Raw genomic sequence first — 19,608 nt, 5'->3', positions numbered from 1 at the left:
TTTTGCTCGATTCAAAAAATCTTCCACCTACATAGATCTATTGTTTCCGGTAAACACAATGTCCCAATTTTCTACCCTCGATCTTGAAGGTCGATGAAAAGCATCCCAATCATCCCTATAGCGCCTTGAAGGCGTTATCGATCTGTGTGGATTTCTGTGTCTGTTTTGTCTTCGACGATTTTCCTGTTCCGTGCTACTATCACTTGAAGAAATAGTGGAGCATCTACCCCTGGATTTGTATGCTACATTTCTCACTGTACGCTTTCGTTCGTATGTCCAATTTTCACTCTCATCAGAATCACTACTTTCTGTGGAAGAATTATATTTTCTTCTCCTGTATCCCCGTTCTTCTTTTCTATCCTTATATCTTCCTTCCTTTTCATGATTTTCAGACCTTTTTTCTCTTGACCTTTCCAAATCTTCCTTTTTATTCGTCTTTTTTAATTGTCTATCATTGTTTGTCTCTTCTTCATTTTCATCTTTACTATCCAATGGAACATCTGCTCTACCGACTTTTTTATCTTCTTCGTTTGCTTTCTTTCCTTTTGGCCAGGTTCCTGTTCTGCTACTTCCGTCTTTCTTTGCGCTGTATGTGAATATATTTAAACTACCAGCTTCCTTTACTATAGCCCTAGGGTTGGGATTTCTCCAGGATTCTTTAGCTCCTTTTGCCCCATCACCTAGTTCTAACTCAAGGTCAGTTTCGTCGTTATAACGTTCCGGGTCATAAGTTACCCTTTGCCTATATGCTCTCAAAATTTCTTCAATATGCTTACAATAATCCTTTTTTAACTCCTGTTGCTCTTCATTCGCCGCATTTGAATATGATAATCTAATTACGTAATGTCTAAGCCTAGAAACTATGCCATAGTCAAAGGATTCACGTAAACTTTTCTTCAGCGATCTAATAACATTTTCAAGACTGGAAGCTTCCTCAACTATATTGAAACCAGTATCATAAGGTTTTGGCTCGCTTCGTTCTGTTTTGTATGCATACCTCAAAGCTCGTCTTTTATCTTCTGACTTAGCATCGGCTTTAATATCTATATTTCGGAGTGTTATTTCAAAATTCAGTTCATCTTCCGTCAAATGATCGGCATTGGGTAGGATGTAAAATCTCACCATGTTTGCCTCCACTCAAATTTTAACTATGTTAAATCAAGAATCAACAAATTACAAACCCTAATTCTCCAAATCAAATTCAAAAGCAAAATAAACAAAAGCAAAACCCAAATAAATTCAACTAAATTAATAAAATTATGTAGTACTAACTATAATTGAAACTGAACTCAAATTCACTTACTAAATTTTTGATAATAACCACAAAATTACCTAATTACTAAATACTCAATTCAATTCAAAGAAAATTTATAATTCGGTGTTACTTATATCTACTTTTTTAAGCCAAACTGAAATCTCAAAAAAATAATAATAAAGAATAAATACTAAGTAATGTAATAATGAAAATAATAATAATAAAAAAATATAAGAAAAAAAATGTGCAAGTTTAAATTTAGAAAGTAAAATTTTAACCGTTTTTGCGTTGGGCGCCAATGTAACCGTTCCTTTCGCTATTCTCAATTAATTGCATGAAAACTCAGTGGTTTAAGCGCCACTCTCATAAATGAGAGACCACTGGTCGTGTGTTTTATGTTGCCCGACTATACTGTTTATGTGCATGAGTGCAATTCTCAGGGGAACGGTTTTTTCGGTAAACGCTAAAAGGGATGTTCAACAAATCGGAATCGACGTAGCAGAGGTAGACGCACTGAAAAGTGAAAAATTCTACACGTGCTCGCAAGAGAGAGAGAGAAACGATCACCCGGGCGGACTAATTACCTCAGGGCTATGGTCGTATTAATGACAAATCTAGTGTGAATTCATTTATATAGTTTTATATTCATTCATTTTTTCTTAAACATAGGTGTAAGTGTATGTGTCAATGTTGTGTGTGTAATCATGGCCATGGGTGTAGACTAACCTGCGCAGGGTTTGGGTTACGCTCTCGGTGCTACCAGCGGTTCGTCAACCGGGGGCTAGGATGGCATGCGATGTTCTGGGCATTCACAGTGGCACGGAGCGTAGTGCCTACCGACCGGAACGTAACGGCGGCGGCCCGGGCTCAAGTCCTTTACGGCCGATCTATAGATGCGGAGAGGGGGCTGTCGGCGGTGCTGGTACGCTACCCGATCATACGTAAGCCGTACGCAGGAAGGCCAGCGGTACTCCGTTTAGCTGCCAACGAATGGCGGGCCAGGACGAGCGATCGAGTTAACGTATGCGGATACAGCGCAAGATGGCCGACGGATGGGTCAACGCACTTGAATCGTATAAAAAAAGCGTCTTGTTGGACGCTGTGGTCCAACGTAAATAAGAAATTAGAATAAATATATAATATAGAAATGAATTCTAACTGAATTACCTTATAAATAGTTTTAAACTGCTCAGAGAACAGAGTGTTCACCCCTAGTGATACGTATCTCTCAAACTAGATTTTTAGTATAAGAAAAAGATATTTTAATTAGAAAAATTAATAACCAATTCGCGCACTAAAGAGATAAAACTTTCACTTCACATTGCATCAATTATTTTACACACCTTCAATAAATGGAAAAAAAGGTAAAGGTCACCGAGATTCACTTCTGTTCTTCAGCCGACGTAACGTAAAGTGATCCGATGTAGCATAAAGAAAAGTTCAAGAACCTAAAATCTAAGGACTACCTTTTTGTCGTTTACCAATACCAAACAGCGTTCGCCCATTTATATCCGTTTATTTACTTCAACTAAGTTCATGAGACATCTGTCTTAAATCCTAGAACTAAACTTGCTCCAAAGCTTTCATTTTATGGCAATATTTCATAGGTTGTTATGTAAACGGTTCATATAATTATTAAACCTATTTTGACGGTATCTACTTGTTTTATAGTTTATAATATAAATATATCTATAATTGTGGATAAAAAAATTAGAATAACCAAAGAACGTTACAAATGTCATACAATCTTATGAACAGCCTCGTAAACGACATCTTCGTGCATGTCGAGCTGGCCGCCAAGCCCGCCGTTTCGGAGAGTTCCAAAGTCGTCACCAAGTAAGTCAGCTCCTACCCAGACAACCAGAATGCATGCATAATTTAATTGTTTTTCTGTTATGCGATGCCTTTGCGCACAAATTTCATCGCATAATAGTCGCGAAAACGCTTTTTACGTACAAAAGTGGAGGCGATATATATGTATTTCTTATCCGACGTTGCACGGTAGTGTATGCGATTTGCACGATTAGGCGAGTTTGTTCGTTATACATTGCGATGTTGTTTGTGATAACAAACTATGTTTGACAGATAAACCTATTTCATTTGGATTTGTTTGCAGGAATATGCGATGTCAATAAATGAAGCTCGAATAAACTCGTAAAATAGTCTACTGTGCGGGAAAAGATATAAATGAACTGATGAAATTCGCACCACAATGCGATTTTGTTGAAATATGGATCGGTAAACGATATTAATCGTGCATTCTTATGCGATGTGTGGTTGTCTGGGTAGTGAATGAACGAGGAAGTAGCTTCACTTAAAACGCCCCTTTTCAGGGCCACAGTCCCACTCAAATAGGAGGGGAACTTTCGTACCGCGCAAGCCTTAAATCAAAATTTTGAAATGAATTTCCTCTACTGATGCCACTGTTAGTCAATTTATAATATTGCCGCTGGAACACGATAGACGTCATCCATTCTAATATATTGTTTTGAAACGTCTCCATACAAGGAGCGCATGAGCTGTTACCAACAAAGAATTTTGCCCGTCACCATGATTTGCATTTTGTGCAGATTTTTGTCTCGGCTCAACCTTTTTTCGTGTAAAAAGATGATTTTGTTTCCAATGACGCGCCTTTCCAATTATAAACAGCAAGAATACAGAAATCAGAATCTTGGGAAAATCTCATTTGACTGCTAACGCAACTCAATGATGAGAGACGCCATCATTGTTTACTTCCCGCACTTTTACTGCTATATATTCCAACTTTCTACCGTCGCCAAGCGGTTATGATGTGCACCTTGAAGAAAATATTTCGGCTTGCGTACAATGGTGACAAGAATCGATTTTGATCCACAATTCGCCTTTCTAATTATTCATAAACTAACGCAAAATGAACTCCCCCAAGAAATTATGACGTTTGAGCAGTTCGCATAATGAACGCAAAATGAACTTTTATTCGAGTGGACGACCCGCTCAAATGTCAAAATCCATCGGGTGAGTAAATTTGATGAACTTCTGTATATGTCTATAGCAAGCAAACGATAGTCCGTACCTTGAGTGAAAATTTCACTTTTCTGCTAAATAGCCACATTTTCAGTGGCGCCACTGGTATCCGGGGATCGTAATCGATGCCATTTTTGCAATCAACTCTTTCTTCTCATAAGATTTTGGTCCTGAGAAGAACCGATTTTCTTTCCACAATGCGCCACTAACAGTAACTAAACGATAGTCCGAAGATTGTTGCTTATGGCGATGGCCTCTCGATGTTCCGGTTTCAGGCCTGGTAGCGATTCACTTTTTAGTGACTTGGTCACTTTTTTCGGTCAAGTCACTAAAAAGTCTCTTTTTTCGACCTCAAGTCACTAAAGTCACTTTTTCTCGCAAAAAGTCACTATTTTCAACTATTTTGAAACTATTGACTATTTTTGAATGAAGTTTTATGTATAAGTCGGATGATGCTTTGTTCACGGCGGAAATGAAATTACGGATCTTGGAAAAATGGTCGCTCTGAAACATCGCCAGCCATTTTACTCGATGCTCTTATTGGCATTTCACCAGTAGCTAATTGACCTTTTCCGTCAACATTTTTAATTTGCTCAATCTTTTTTTTACTTTATTTAAAGTCAACTTTCCCAAAGAACCCATATTTTTTGACGCCTCCAAATATTTTTAAAATTTAAAACAAAATATTTAAAAAAAGTCAAGATTGCTTTGAGAATAGGTTGTATGTGCAAACGAGAGATTCTCTTTGATCACGCTCTCTTTCGCTAATATATCGTCTAGTTTTGCATGTTTTGCTACATTCCCACTTCAGCAGGATAAACAAAGCTATTGTCTTTGGATATCTGCCAAGAAATTCGAAGTAATTTTTTGTATAGTTTCGTAATAATCGAAAGAGAATAGATCCAAAGAGAGACTCTCTTTTGCACATACGACCTATTTTCAAAGCACTCTAGAAGTGTAGTTTTTCAAGATTGAGCTAACATCCGCCTGATTTTGGACGAATGAATTTTTCAGACTGGTTCACTCGTGCAGCATTTTTTCAACTTTTGTTTTCAATTTTTAAAATAGTTAGACGCTTGAGAGAGAGTTGAAAGATAGAGAAAGAGATTGAGACAATCAAACGAGATGCAATTTTTGACGGGAAAGGATATAGATATTATATAAAGGGAATAAAGTCTCCCCAATTTTGAAGATTGCATGCGCTGAGATACATCGAAAATGAGAAAAGTAGATCAAGTCTGCCCAGTCACCATTGGCGGTTCAGATTAATCTTTTCAATTTTAGATATTCTTCTGGTGCTTCAGGGAAACCAATAGTTGATTAAAGGCTTGTTATTTAGTACATACCCAAAACAAACATGCTTATCAGTTTTGTTATAACGGAAATTTGTTTTATCACAAAGCTCGTACTTTGTATCATAGGGGCGTAGCTGTTTTAATCCATTGCTCTTCGTCGATGTTTTCTTTTTATCATTGAAGCGAATTGCGGTAGTTTGCCGAAGATTAAGATTATTGGTTTGGTGTGATAAAGGGTGATTGTCTTGCACCAGACGCAACAATCACGGTTGTTACTGTTGAGTTATTAACGAAGTTATGATTCTCAGCGCGTGATATTTTGGTAAAATAAAAATATTTATTTTCAAATCGAAATAATAATATTTGCATCTATGATTGTACTGCAATCGAATTAAAAAGGCGATACATTAAATATGTAAGGGATCCCCAAAGAAATTTTTCTGTAAGAACATGAGAAAATAGAAGCCGTTTTTCCCTCCCAAAATCCACTTCGCTCAATATTTTGGAATTTTTCAAAATATATTGTGATGATAATGTATACATTTGAAATAGCATAAATGTGAAAGATTCCAATCGTGTTTTTTAGATTTTGTTAGATTCGTTATATTTTGATAACTTTTGAATTTGAAGACGAGCCCGACGGTTCTGCATTATAAGCAGGAACTTGAGGGTTCAATCCCAGGTTCGTTGTAACTGAATTTTCATAATTTTTGTTTCGTTTTCTACCAAAACGATCCGTACTGATGTTCCTTTCGCACTATAAATTCCAAAAACTTCCGTGGCACCTATAGCAAATCTGCATTTTTCTTAAGTAGGTGTTCAGCTAATCCAGTGATCGTAATTTTCACACATTCTCACGAGAAGAGAATGTTTATTCACGCAGATTTTTGTCCAGAAATCATTTTTCGGGAAAGAAAAAAAGGGCTTATGAGTGATAGATAACTATGTTTCGCTCACTTCCAGTGGCGCAAACATTTGATTTGCTCGCAGGACTAGTCATAGTTTTGAGTTTGAGTTTTGACTAATATTTAGTAAAATTTCCTTGGGATAAAAAGAGAGGGCAAAAGATAGCGTGCACGATTTTCGTTTCTCTTTTGAGTTCGTTATGAAAGAGTGGTGAGTAAAAGATCCGCCACAAATTACGAAAAAAAAATTCTCCCTCGGCGCTAAATTTCGTCACATCAAAATTGCAACTGAAACTGAAAGTCACTATTTGGTCACTTTTTCTGCAACTGAAAGTCACTATTTGGTCCCTTTTTTCATCAGCTTTGGTCACTAAAGTCACTTTTTTGAGCGGCATTGGTCGCTACCAGCCCTGCGGTTTCTGCTGAGACTGCTGCAACGGGCGTCATCGTTGTGCCCGCTCTCCGAGAAAATTTAATTGAACTGAGGATTGGAATCGAGCCCGTATATTGCACGATTTTGATGTCTGTGCTTGCGATGCACATACGCGATTGGTTGGTTTACCGATTTTTCGGTGCCTTGTAAAATTCATTTTTTCAATAGTTTAGCACCTTGAATGCATTTTTTCGATAGTTGAGCAAAATCTTAGAGTTCGCCGATCGATTAACACCAAAATCTTTAAAATCGGTTGAAAGACGGCTGAGTTATTAGCCCATACTTCCTGACCACTTTTTGTGACGGTCTCAGATTTGAAACTGCAGAATGATCCCCCAATGTTCCGGAAAGACGTAATCCTACGTCAAAAGCAATGCGCAAATCAAATACATTTGCGGGACTGATGAACAAAAACATTTAAGGAAATCTTGTCATATCTCGCAATGGGCAAACACATTGGAATTGGACGCTGCTCTCGGGGCACACAAAGATCGTCAGTTATTTCAATTTTTTTAATTGCTGTGTTCATTGTCAATTTAGTATGTCTGCAAAATAGTCGTATGTGAAACCCTCAATAGTATAGTGGTCAGTATCCTAGCCTGTCATGTGGGAGAACGGGGTTCGACTTCCCGTCGAGGCGCGATCTATATACATAAAAATGAGTTTCTGTCTGTCTGAACCTTATAGACTCGGAAACTACTGAACCGATCGGCGTGAAAATTTGTATGCAGATGCTTTTGGGGAAGGTTCTTAAGATGGTTCGAGACCGCTCCCTGCTTTGGGAACTTTGAGAACTAATCAGAGAATAAATCAATTTTAGGCGGAACGAGTTAGTCGGGTCTGCTAGTATTACATAAAATTGTTTTACAAACATACATCTGTCAAAACCTGCAAATGTATTCGAGTTGCGCATTGCTTTTTGTCTTCAGCAATTTGGTTGCTGTATTCATAGCCTGATTTTGTCAAGGAATTTGTAAATCATTATCATGGAAAAAAGAAATTGTTGGATTTTCTGGAGGCGAATCAATAATAGTATTCCATTCTATTGTTATTGCTCTCTATTTGAATCGATAATTGGAAGACTGGGATGAGCAGCCATGGACCGAATTGAATGAGAAAGACTTTTATTTACTGCACAGGCCACTCCGGCCTTAGTCCGAGAAATAATAATAACATTAGCTATCTAACTTCCTCTGAAGAAATTTCTGGAATACCTTTTAATTTTCACGTTTTTACTTTTCTGAAAAGATTTGTTTGCGCATGCAATATACGTTCCTAAATCAATATCAATTATTTGTATAAATCTCAGAATTACAATTTTCATATCATACTGTTTGTTGTGATTATTTTTTCATAATTCATAATTCACATACAAAGTGAAATTATAGACGACCCGAAGGCAATTTCGGTAAAAATATACATAACTAATGTTGGTACAATTTTGATATAAAATTTAACTTGTTAAAATACATTTACAACGAACAATCTAATTATTATTCCAGCTGTTCTAAATAACAACCATTGATATAATTGAGTTGAAATGTTGATGTGCCTTAATAATCGGGTGAAGGCCCGAATAGTTGGAATTCCGTTCCATAAACATTTCCGACAGAAATCAAACATTTACTTCATTACATTATCCAATCAAATAGATCCTATAAACGGTAATCACAATCATCATTTGTATCTGTCGGTGCCATCGCTGACACCCACAGATCAACACACAAATCTATCTCAATCAATCCGACCAATGTAGGTTCCTCTCGTCCCACTCAGTTCGCCCAGTCGGCGTGTGCCACATTCTCGGAAACCAGCCGACACGCAGCTTCTAAATATCAACCCGCAACCCGATGATCAATAAAGTTTGATTAGAATCGCAAACTGCCTAACGACTGAACAATTTATTACCGTCATCGGCTAAACCATATCATTTGTATACTTTCCAATGAACACGTTAAAGCTCAGGCTGGTTTCGCCGAGGCCTCACCCAATTCCTGATTTCACCGCACCAAGTTTTGGCAAACACTATCAATCAAGCTGCACGTATTTCCATTGCCGCAGATTTATACCCATCGGAGTGGAGAATATAGAGCAATCAATTTGAAAATAATATCAATTTTCATGGAAATGAGTACCTACACATTATTCGGGTAGCGTCCGTCTTTTGCCGAAACCAAATTCAAGAACCTCCTTGCAACAGCACCATGGCACACAGCTCGAGTGAGGTGCACAACTTCCACTGGAACGGAATCTTATCTATTCCGCCCAGTCGGGGTCCATCCACCATGAGTTGTGCAGCACGAGAATACTCCTGTGTCGTAGATATCAGACCAGGTACCAGGTACAGATCGAGAGATAGAGCTAACTTTCGGAAGCGATTTTCCATCGTCAGGTCGTTAGGCACAGAAAACCTTCGCAGAACGTTGAGAAGAAAGTTATAGCTTTGCGATCACTGCTCTCGCCCACGTCGTTTTCTGCAATTCTATTGAAATAAGGGCAAATTCGATTTTTTTATTCTGCATAATCTCGACAGACACACAGTGTGGGGTGCCTTCGTGTGTTTTGGTGGTATTTATCTATTAGGGTTGGTATATTCGGATCTTTTTCGGTCGTATTTTAAATCTTGTGGCTTCAATTTACCACCAAAATCTATGCAACATGTTCCTAAACATCATCATCTTCTTCTTCTTATTGTCATTACATCCCCCCATTGGGACTTTGCCGCCTCACTGCTTAGTCTTCATTCAACACTTCCATAGTTATTATTATTATTATTTTTTAGTTAGGAGGCTTTAAACTAATATCTTATGCATTCACCTCTTGAAGATGTTAATCTACTACAAACAGTGTAATAATTCTGTTAATTTTAAATATTTTAGCATTTTGTTTTCAGCTTGTTTGTTGTTGCTTAGAGCTTGCCTAAGGTTCCTGCTTATGCCTAATTTATCCCTAATATTATCAAATTTTTGACATCTAGTTATTAAGTGATTAATGTTTAGTTCTTCTTTACAGCTTTCACTTCAGGAGTTTGTTTTTTAAATAGATGACTTTTTGTAATACGCGAGTGTCCTAATCGACATCGAGTTAATGCTCTTTGTTCTTCACGTTTGAATTGATCTGTCCATTTTTCTACGCTCATTTTAATAGATGCTAGATGATGATGACGTTCATTTGACCAGTTGTTTCGGTGATTCTTCCAGATTTCTCCGGTGGCCCATTTGATGACGTCACCAGCAGGTATATCTCGTGTCAGCAGTCGCGATGATCTACCTCTATTTGCTGCTTGATCGGCATGTTCATTCCCTTTGATTCCTACGTGACTAGGAATCCAGCAAAATTTGATGTTCTTATTTCCGATGGATGATTCGATTGTTTGAATGCATGCATTCCGAGATTTTCCATGTTCGAGGGATTCCAAACAGCTAGCGGAATCTGTAAAGATGACGGTAGGTTTATTTGCCACAAATTTCACAGCTGCAGCAATAGCTTCAGCTTCTGCAGAGAAGATGCTGAAATGATGAGGTAGTTTCCGCTCTATTGTAGGTCCAGGCCGGATGATACCAAAACCGACCTCGGATTCCCGCTTGGAACCGTCCGTATAGAATTTTTCAAAAGCAGTATATTTTTCGTTCAGTACTCTGGACATAATAGCTTGAGCTTTGGCGGTACCTTGTCCTACTTTGAACTCATTTTTGATTGTCCAGTCTATAGATGGATTGACTGCATTCCACGGCCGACGACCAAGACGGCGAAGCTTTTGTACTGGTGGAATAACTTTTCCAGTTAAAGACGTCATCGCCAAGTCGGCGGATTTTCAAAGCGAAGGCCTTTTGGTTCTAGATTTTTCTTCGATTTGACACAAACTTTTAACCATAGTTAGGACAACTTGCTCCTTAAACGGTAGAATGCCACTCTCCACGGCTATCGCTATTGATGGTGATGTTCGGAATGCTCCGAAAGACGCGCGTAATAACTGATTGAAGACTGGTTGATACGGTTTTATGCATTTCATTCCGAACAGCTTGATTCCATACAAAAGTTTCGATAGGCATATAGCAAAGCATAGGCTTTTCGAAGGTCCAACAATGCCAATTCACAGTGTTGATTCGTATACTGACTGCTTGCGATAATATTTCATTCAGTTCAGCAAAATAAGTGGCTGTACCATGGCCTGCTCGAAATGCATGCTGGTCAGGATGTAGTGAATGATTATGTTCTAGAAATGTTGTTAATCTATGGTTAACCGTTCTTTCATAGATTTTGCCGATACAGCTGAGAAGCGTGATAGGTCGGTAGCTAGTGTCAGCATTGCTAGTTTTCCAGATGGCGGTAGTTTCTTAATCATCGGATATCTTATGAGATCCTTTCCGGTTGAGTGTCCTTTTGTTGATTCGATTGCATTCAATAATTCCAGAGAAAAACGACTGTCCATGGAGCATATTCCAGCGGGACCAGTGTCATCGTTTTCGATAAGCACGTCATCTGCTGTTGTACAGATGTTTTGCTGATTGCTCGTTTCTGAAGTATTTTTCTCAAAGATATCGGCGAAATGCTCAGCGATTGTTTCTGGACTCGTAACATGCACGTTATTTATGATGAAACTTTTGTTACTGATTGGTTTTTTTTCCACAGAGTCGATTGAAGTTTTTCCAGATTTGATCTGATCCTGTTGTCGGTACGAAACATTCACAGAAATTCTCCCAAGCATCTCGTTTGGCCTGCGTAATAGTTTTTCGAGCCTCATTTCTAGCCTGTTGGGGATGGATCGGGTGATGTGCGTAGTTCGAGTTTCAGGGGCATTCTCGAGTCCCTTCGAAACCCGTAGAGGGTTACGGCAAGGTGATGGTCTTTCGTGTCTGCTATTCAACATCGCTTTGGAGGGAGTAATACGAAGGGCAGGGATTGACACGAGTGGTACGATTTTCACGAAGTCCGTCCAGTTATTTGGTTTCGCCGACGACATTGATATCATGGCACGTAACTTTGAGAGGATGGAGGAAGCCTACATCAGACTGAAAAGCGAAGCTAAACGGATTGGACTAGTCATCAACACGTCGAAGACGAAGTACATGATAGGAAGAGGCTCAAGAGAGGTCAATGTGAGCCACCCACCACGAGTTTGTATCGGTGGTGACGAAATCGAGGTGGTTGAAGAATTCGTGTACTTGGGCTTACTGGTGACCGCCGATAACGATACCAGCAGAGAAATTCGGAGACGCATAGTGGCTGGAAATCGTACGTACTTTGGACTCCGCAAGACGCTCCGATCGAATAGAGTTCGCCGCCGTACCAAACTGACTATCTACAAAACGCTTATAAGACCGGTAGTTCTCTACGGACACGAGACCTGGACGATGCTCGTGGAGGACCAACGTGCACTGGGAGTTTTCGAAAGGAAAGTGTTGCGTACCATCTATGGTGGGTTGCAGATGGCGGACGGTACGTGGAGGAGGCGAATGAACCACGAGTTGCATCAGCTGTTGGGAGAACCATCCATCGTTCACACCGCGAAAATCGGAAGACTGCGGTGGGCCGGGCACGTAGCCAGAATGTCGGACAGTAATCCGGTGAAAATGGTTCTCGACAACGATCCGATGGGAACAAGAAGGCGAGGTGCACATCGGGCAAGGTGGATCGATCAGGTGGAGGACGACTTGCGGACCCTCCGCAGACTGCGTGGTTGGCGAAGTGCAGCCATGAACCGAGCTGAATGGAGAAGTCTTTTATGTGCAGCACAGGCCACTCCGGCCTTAGCCTGATGATAAATAAATAAATAAATTCTAGCCTGTTGGAAGTTATGGAGAGCCAATTCTCTTTCAGGATCCTCAATGCTTTTTCGCTTTAGAGCCCGTAGAGCCTTGCGACGAGCTTTCACGACTTGTTTGACCTTGTCTGTCCACCAGATCGCGGTCTTTCCATTTAGTTTCCCTGATGTCCGTGGTATTGTTGACAGCGCTGCACGATATATACTTTGATCAAGGGCTTCTGCTGTGTTTTCGAAGTCCGTAGTCATTTGCTTTTCGCATTCCCGTGCGAATTCGTTCCAATTTGCGTCCTTGTACAACCACCGTTTGGGAAGTTCAAATCTTATCTGTGGCTCATTTGTTTTTAGACATATCGGAATGTGGTCGCTTCCCATTGTGTCGTCTGCAGCTTGCCAGATCAACTTGGAAGCGAAATTAGATGAAGCAACTGTTACATCAATAGCAGAAAGTGAGCCACGGGCTTCATGTAAGCAAGTTGAGAAGCCATCATTTAAAACGATCATTTGATTTTGAACTACCCATGACAGTATCTTTCTTCCTCTCTTCGTCGACTTAGAGCTACCCCAAGTTTCGTGAGAGGCGTTCATGTCACCAGCGATTATATACGGCGGTTCGGTTGTTTTGAGAAAGTTGTCCAAAGCACATATAATGTCGTCATCTTTAGCCGTATGTGGGAAATAAACCGATGCTATTGTCACGTTCTACGGGCTGATGATCCTTGCAGCGCATATAGGAATTACTTTGTTGGTATCGATGAATCTGTGAGGTACTTCTTTCAGGATTCCTAGACCGGCTGCTCCTTTTCCATTGTGTACACCACGATGTGCTAGTTTCCATGAATATCGCCCTTTCAAACAATTCTCAACATTGTCTGCCATTAGTTCTTGCAAACATAATGCTATGGGGAGGTTTTTGAACACAAGCTGGGTGAATTCATTTTGATTCGCCCAAATACTGCGTATGTTCCACTGTAGAGCTAGAATTTGCTGGTAGTCGTCCGTGTTCCCGTGATTGGATTCAAAAGCTCTTGGCTCTGGAGTATTCGATATCAGCAGATGTGATATCTGTAATGGATGTAGAGGACAACGGGGTACTGTTTCGCATATAAGAATTACGTATACTTGCCTGAGAGATTAGGCAAGCCGCGTCGGCTGCCGCCAGAGGCTCATCGAGCAAGCCCGGAACATCTCTGGTCAGGGCCGACACGGTAGGCCTCGCGCTTGGCGAATCAAAAAGGGAGCGGCTAGACCTAGATTTGTATGTGCTTTGTCTATCTTCTCCGAAGAGTATGCTGGTTCCAGGTAGAGATTTCAAGTTTCGAAATTTGTCGTATACATCGGGATTCGAGAGTGCATCTATCGGAAGTGGCAGAATATTGTAGCTGCTAATAGGTGTGTCTATGCCGTCTGTGTGAATCTGTTGTGAATTGCAGGTGCGTGAGTATTTGACGGAACGCCAAGAGATGTTAGTGGAGAGCATTTTTGATTTCTCACGATGCTTGTTCCCTTGTGTGGTCAGTCCCTCACCCGGGAGAAAGAATGTCTCTTTTGCTTTTTCCTCCCCACCCCGGTCATTGCGGGTGTGTTGAGGTACCACGTTAGTCCGATGTATTGCGGCTGGAGCGTGATTTCTCTTGAAGTAGTTCCTCCTCCATGTGGGATTGTGGGATCTATAATGGAAGCGAGAGACAGATGGCTCCTGTTTCGAATATACGGAGTACTTGCCTGTGTGTCTAGGCGGGCCGCGTCGGTTGCCGCCAGAGGCTCATCGAGACAGCCCGGAACATCCCTGGTCAGGGCCGACGCGGTAGGCCTCGCGCTTGGCGAATCGAAACAGTCAGCTGTGGTGTTTTCTTCAATCACATGTTGCAATACGGGATAAATATTTAAGTTGATGTCGTGATGTGTCCGTAGTTTACGGCTAGTTCCATGAATGCTCGTTTTGGTGGAATTTGACAGCATAGAGTGGCATTTTGATTGTCTTATTTCTGCTGATAATATGCTGGTTGATGGAATACTCTGGAGGCGCCGAAATTTATCGTATAATATAGAGTTTGAGAGAACTTCTGATGGGAGCGGTTGGAGATCGCGGTTGCTGATAGAGTTGTTTCTGATGTCCGTATTGTCTGGATGTAGATGGTGGGTATTTGAAGATAGCAAGCAGTTGGCTGATTCTCGAGGGAATTCACGGGAAAGCATATCTATTGTCACACGATCCATATTCCCCCGGCTGATCACTCCATCGGGAGGGAGGGTTTCATTCGTCTCTCCTTCCTTGCGCCAGTCATGAAAAGTGTGTCGAGGTACGATGTCAATTTTTATTGTTGCAGGTGATGTTTTATTTCTCTTGACGCAGTTGATAATTTTTGTAGTTTCTAGAAATGGAGCGAGAAACAGAGAGGTACTGTTTCGAATATTTGTATTGATAGGGGTACTTGCCTGTAGAGATAGGCGAGCCGCATCGACTGCCGCCAGAGCAAGCTCGGAACATCTCTGGTCAGGGCCGATACGGAAGGCCTCGCGCTTGGCGATTCGGGGGGTTTGTGGTATTAGTGTTTGTAGAAATGTACTTAATTGTGATATCTATATTTGATGTCCTTTTCTTGTCCATGGTTTTGCCGGGTCGTATATCTATGCTTGGGGGTGTATTATTCATCATTTTTTCCTATTACGTGTTTCCATTCCTAGCAACGGCTCCGATTGAGAGATGTTTTCGGCGGTTGGACATTTTTTTTTTATCAGGAGAGTCTGTGCCGCCGTTCTTTTGGTTTCCTTTTCTCTTGTGGCTTCGAGTGTTTTCGTATTCCATATTGTCCGTATTGCCTTCGATGTTGCGATCATAATTTGATTGTGATTGTTTGCGGTGATTTTGGCTGTTGATTTGAAGTTCGTCGTAAGAACTCGAGCGTGTTAGTTCAATGTAACAGTTTTTGGCTTGTGGTTTAGGTTGGGAGGAGGAGTTTGTCACTATCGTGTTGGGGTGCTTGCAGATACTTCCTTGTTGTCCGACAGATGCTATTTGTGCCTTTAGATCCGCGATTACTTTAGTAAGGTTCACAATCTGATCTTGAAGAGATTTGATCATACGATCTTTGTCACTTTCTTCGGCCCTTGTGTTATGTTGGGTCACGATAGCATAGGATGTGTTTCCATTTGCCCTACGGAATTCTGAACGTGCTTCACTATACGACAGGTTGTGGTCGACTTTCAAACGAATAATCCCCTCTTCCTCACGATATACTGCACATTGTTTCGAAATTGGAGAGTGGTTTAGATTGCAGTTTTTGCAGTGCACGGGATTGGTACACGGAGTTTCTTGGATTTCGTGCGTACCTGAACAGGTGAGACATATTTGTTTGTTGTTGTTGGGGTCACACTTTCTTCGTGTATGTCCGAAGTTAGCGCAGCGTAAGCACATCATAGGAGCGGGGTAGTACCGTCTTACATTCACTCGTAAAAGTCCAAAGAGAACACACTCTGGCAGAATTGTTCCACTGAATGTGAGAACAATCAACGGTGTATTCCGCAGATCCTTACCATCTCGTTTTTTAATTCGCCGGGCAGCTACCACACCTTGGGATTTCAGGTTTTCCAGAATATACTCTTCACTGTGGTTAACTCCATCTGATTCATACACGACACCTTGGACTGTATTTAGAGTTGGGTGTTCGATGATTTCGATGGGAGTTTTGTCAGGCAGTTCTCGAATTTGTTTTAACTTTTCGCATATCGTTTTGGATTTGTTTCGCAATATGTATTTTGCTCCACCCGCCTCTTTCGAGGCATGCACTTTTTCGGCTGCATCGGGACCCAATGCCAGTAGCACTGCATTACCAATCAAAAAATGATCAGAAGGAAGGCGAGGTGCGCGTTCTGATGAAGATGCATTAACGTCAGTCATACGGGTTTGCATTAGTAGTACACTAGTATGCATTAGTTCATCATTTCGTAGCATCCATCCTGGTACTCTTCCTCTATTCGAAGGGTCGTGTGGAGGGGGTTGGGAGTGACCTGCCATGTGTTATACACAACAGCCACCAGTTAATAGATTCTCATCGACGAGTGTGCCGTAGCAATACTGAGATCAATATTGATCTGGCACTCAAAATACAAGAATAGGTATATTGCTTGTGTTGTATAACTTTCGTTTTTTATTATACACTGCACTGCAGAATACAAGCTGTGTCGCTTGTTCTTGAGAGCACTATTGTTCGATGTCGATCTTCTATATGTGATAGCCAGGAGTTGATTCACTGTGAATTTAATGCTTATTTTCAACCAATTACTTTCCACATAGATTCAAACTTTTCAGTCGATCGCAGAGATGACTGGTTGACAAGACGGTCGTGCAAAAATCTAGTGATATGATAAAGAATATCACGGGAATATCGAGTTTATAAATCGATACAAATCGACCCATAGTTATTAACTACGAGGTTTCTAAGCCAGGTTACGCTTTTTGCAATCATGAGGCTAACACGATGATACTTTTATGCCCAGGGAAGTCGAGACAATTTGGAAACCGAAAATTGCCTACACCGGCAACGGGAATCGAACTCAGCCACCTTCAGCATGAATTGCCCTTAAGCCGCACATCTTACCGCTAGGCTAAGGAAGGCCCCACATAGTTAAAAAAAAGGGGAAGGATAATTAAGGTACGGTTAACATTTAAGAAGACTGTAAAACAGTTTCAAAACTGGGGATCATAAAAAAGGCTTTGCTCCAAAGATGTCGACGATCAAGCAAAGCAATATGAAGAAAATCAAATCAAAAACTTGAAAACGTCTATTTTTGCCTTTCTCGTATACTAAGTATAGTATAGTATAGTATAGTAAAGGCTATATGATCACTCCAAAACCAAACTTTGGATAGAAGGCTCGGAGACCCATGATGTTATATACCAATCGACTCAGCTCGACGAATTGAGGTGATGTCTGTTTGTGTTTTTTTTTTTGTAGAGGGATGAAGGCAAATCTGGATACAGACACCTGAAATTATTACTCAGGGAGTGGGGTTGGCGCGGAAGGCAGAATGCCAGCCCGCCGGACCCACCAAACCCACTCAAGCAACAGAAGGTTACTTGAGTTACCCTCTCTACTAATACCCTGAACCCCCCAGGACTTCATTTCAGTATTACTTCTGGGGGATAGGCAGTACTAAATGTACTCCTCCCAAAATGGCACGTTTCACGGCGCCTCTCTTCGATTTTCTATTTACTTCTGGGCCATTTGGCTCTCTTGTTTGTACCAGTAAGCACACAAAATTCTTTATCTTTTCCTCGTGCCATTCAGCACCATCTCCTTTTCGAGCCATTTAGCTCCCAACGTGGTCGCACTCTACTCAGATAATCCCCGGCGGCGGATCTATCCTACTCCGACGGGGAGTCCCCCGGCGGCGGAAGCTCCCCCGAAACCGACGACCCGCATCCGTGGAAGGCTGTTTCTTTTCAACACTACTAATACACCTGGTCAGCAGGTCCTATGCTCTTTCTCACGTCAACGGGTTACCGGACGAGTGCCGAAGTCGATCCAGAGATTCCGGGTGGAGCATAGCGTCCGGTTCAATGGTGCCTCGACGACCTGAAACCGGCCTTTCAATGCGTCGCGATCTACTCGATCTAGTCCCCGGCGATGGATCTGGCCTACATCGATGAAAAAAAATTCCCGGCGGCGGAATCTCCCCCGGATCTGTTCTCCCTTGTCTATGAGCCATTCAGCTCCTAGCCTGATATAGGTCTAATCATAGTCTTTTAACAGCATTCTCGTGCCATTCATCATCATCTATCAACGTTGAGCCAGTTAGCTCCCAGTTCCGTCGCGAACTACTCAGATGATCCCCGGCGGCGAATCTATCCTACTCCGTCAGGGAGTTCCCCGGCGAAGGATTTTCCCTCGAAACCGACGACCCGCTTTCGTGGAAGGCTGTTGCGTAGCCTGAACTACTCTTAACATTTAATTTGTCTTCTCCAATCTTCAGTCCTTTCTCACTTCAGCGAGTGACCGGTCGAGTGCCGAAGTCTATCCAGAGATTCCGGGTGGGGCATAACGTCCGGTTCAATGGCGCCTCGACGACCCGAACCCGGTACTCTTACGCGTCACGGTCTACTCGGCTTAGTCCCCGACGGTGGATCTAGCTTACACCGACGCACCTCCCCGGTGACGAAAGTTATTACGAGATTGATAATCAATAACCTTGAGCCATTAAGCTCCCAGCTTAATCGCGGACTACTCGAATAGTCCCCGGCGGCGGATCTATCCTTTTCCGACAAGAGGCTCCCCGACGACGGTGGAACCTCCCCAGTTACCGATTGTATCACTCTCTCCCTATCTTCGAGTGGTCGCTGTCGCTGTCAATTCATTCGCTGGCCCTGTCTCCAAGTTCTTTGCAACTCCGTAAGAATGTTTGATACTACTTTTTTGACGACATCCCAAGTGGCTTCATCGCGACACATCTCACCGACTATGTTCTCCACGCTCAAAGCTGATATTTCTCTTCGTATGGTCTCGAACCTAGGGCATTCGAATAGAACGTGTTCAGGTGTTTCCTCCGTATCCTCGCACACCGGGCAGCATGGTGAACGTGTGTGACCAAAGCGATGTAGCTACTTCCTAAAACATCCGTGTCCCGACAGGAACTGCGTTAGATGAAAATCTATTTCGCCGTCCTTTCTTTTCACCCAACTCGTCAAGTTTGGAATGAGGCGATGGGTCCACCTTCCTTTGTCCGAGTTATCCCACTCATGTTGCCATTTGGCTATTGATACTATTCTCACTGTTTTCCTCACACCTCTAATGTCCCTTCTATGGTAGCACTCAATATCCTCAGCTAGCATTATGTCGACGGGAATCATCCCGGCGATCACACATACTGCCTCCGACGTTATAGTCATATAGGCGCTAGCGACTCTCATAGCCATGAGCCGATACACGCTTTTAGCTTTGCCTGGTTACGCT

General features: G+C 41.7%; 1 protein-coding gene across 3 annotated transcripts in view; it reads left to right on the top strand.

Annotated features, from left to right (window-relative positions):
• Positions 1-19,608, top strand: part of LOC134227910 (limbic system-associated membrane protein-like) — a 517,094-nt gene that overhangs the window by 158,008 nt on the left and 339,478 nt on the right. The gene's annotated exons all lie outside the window — the stretch shown is intronic.

The sequence above is a fragment of the Armigeres subalbatus genome, chromosome 3, assembly GCF_024139115.2.
Source record: "Armigeres subalbatus isolate Guangzhou_Male chromosome 3, GZ_Asu_2, whole genome shotgun sequence".
Lineage (NCBI taxonomy): Eukaryota > Metazoa > Arthropoda > Insecta > Diptera > Culicidae > Armigeres > Armigeres subalbatus.
Note: the sequence above shows the minus strand (reverse complement) of the source record. Positions and strands in the feature narration are given on the sequence as shown.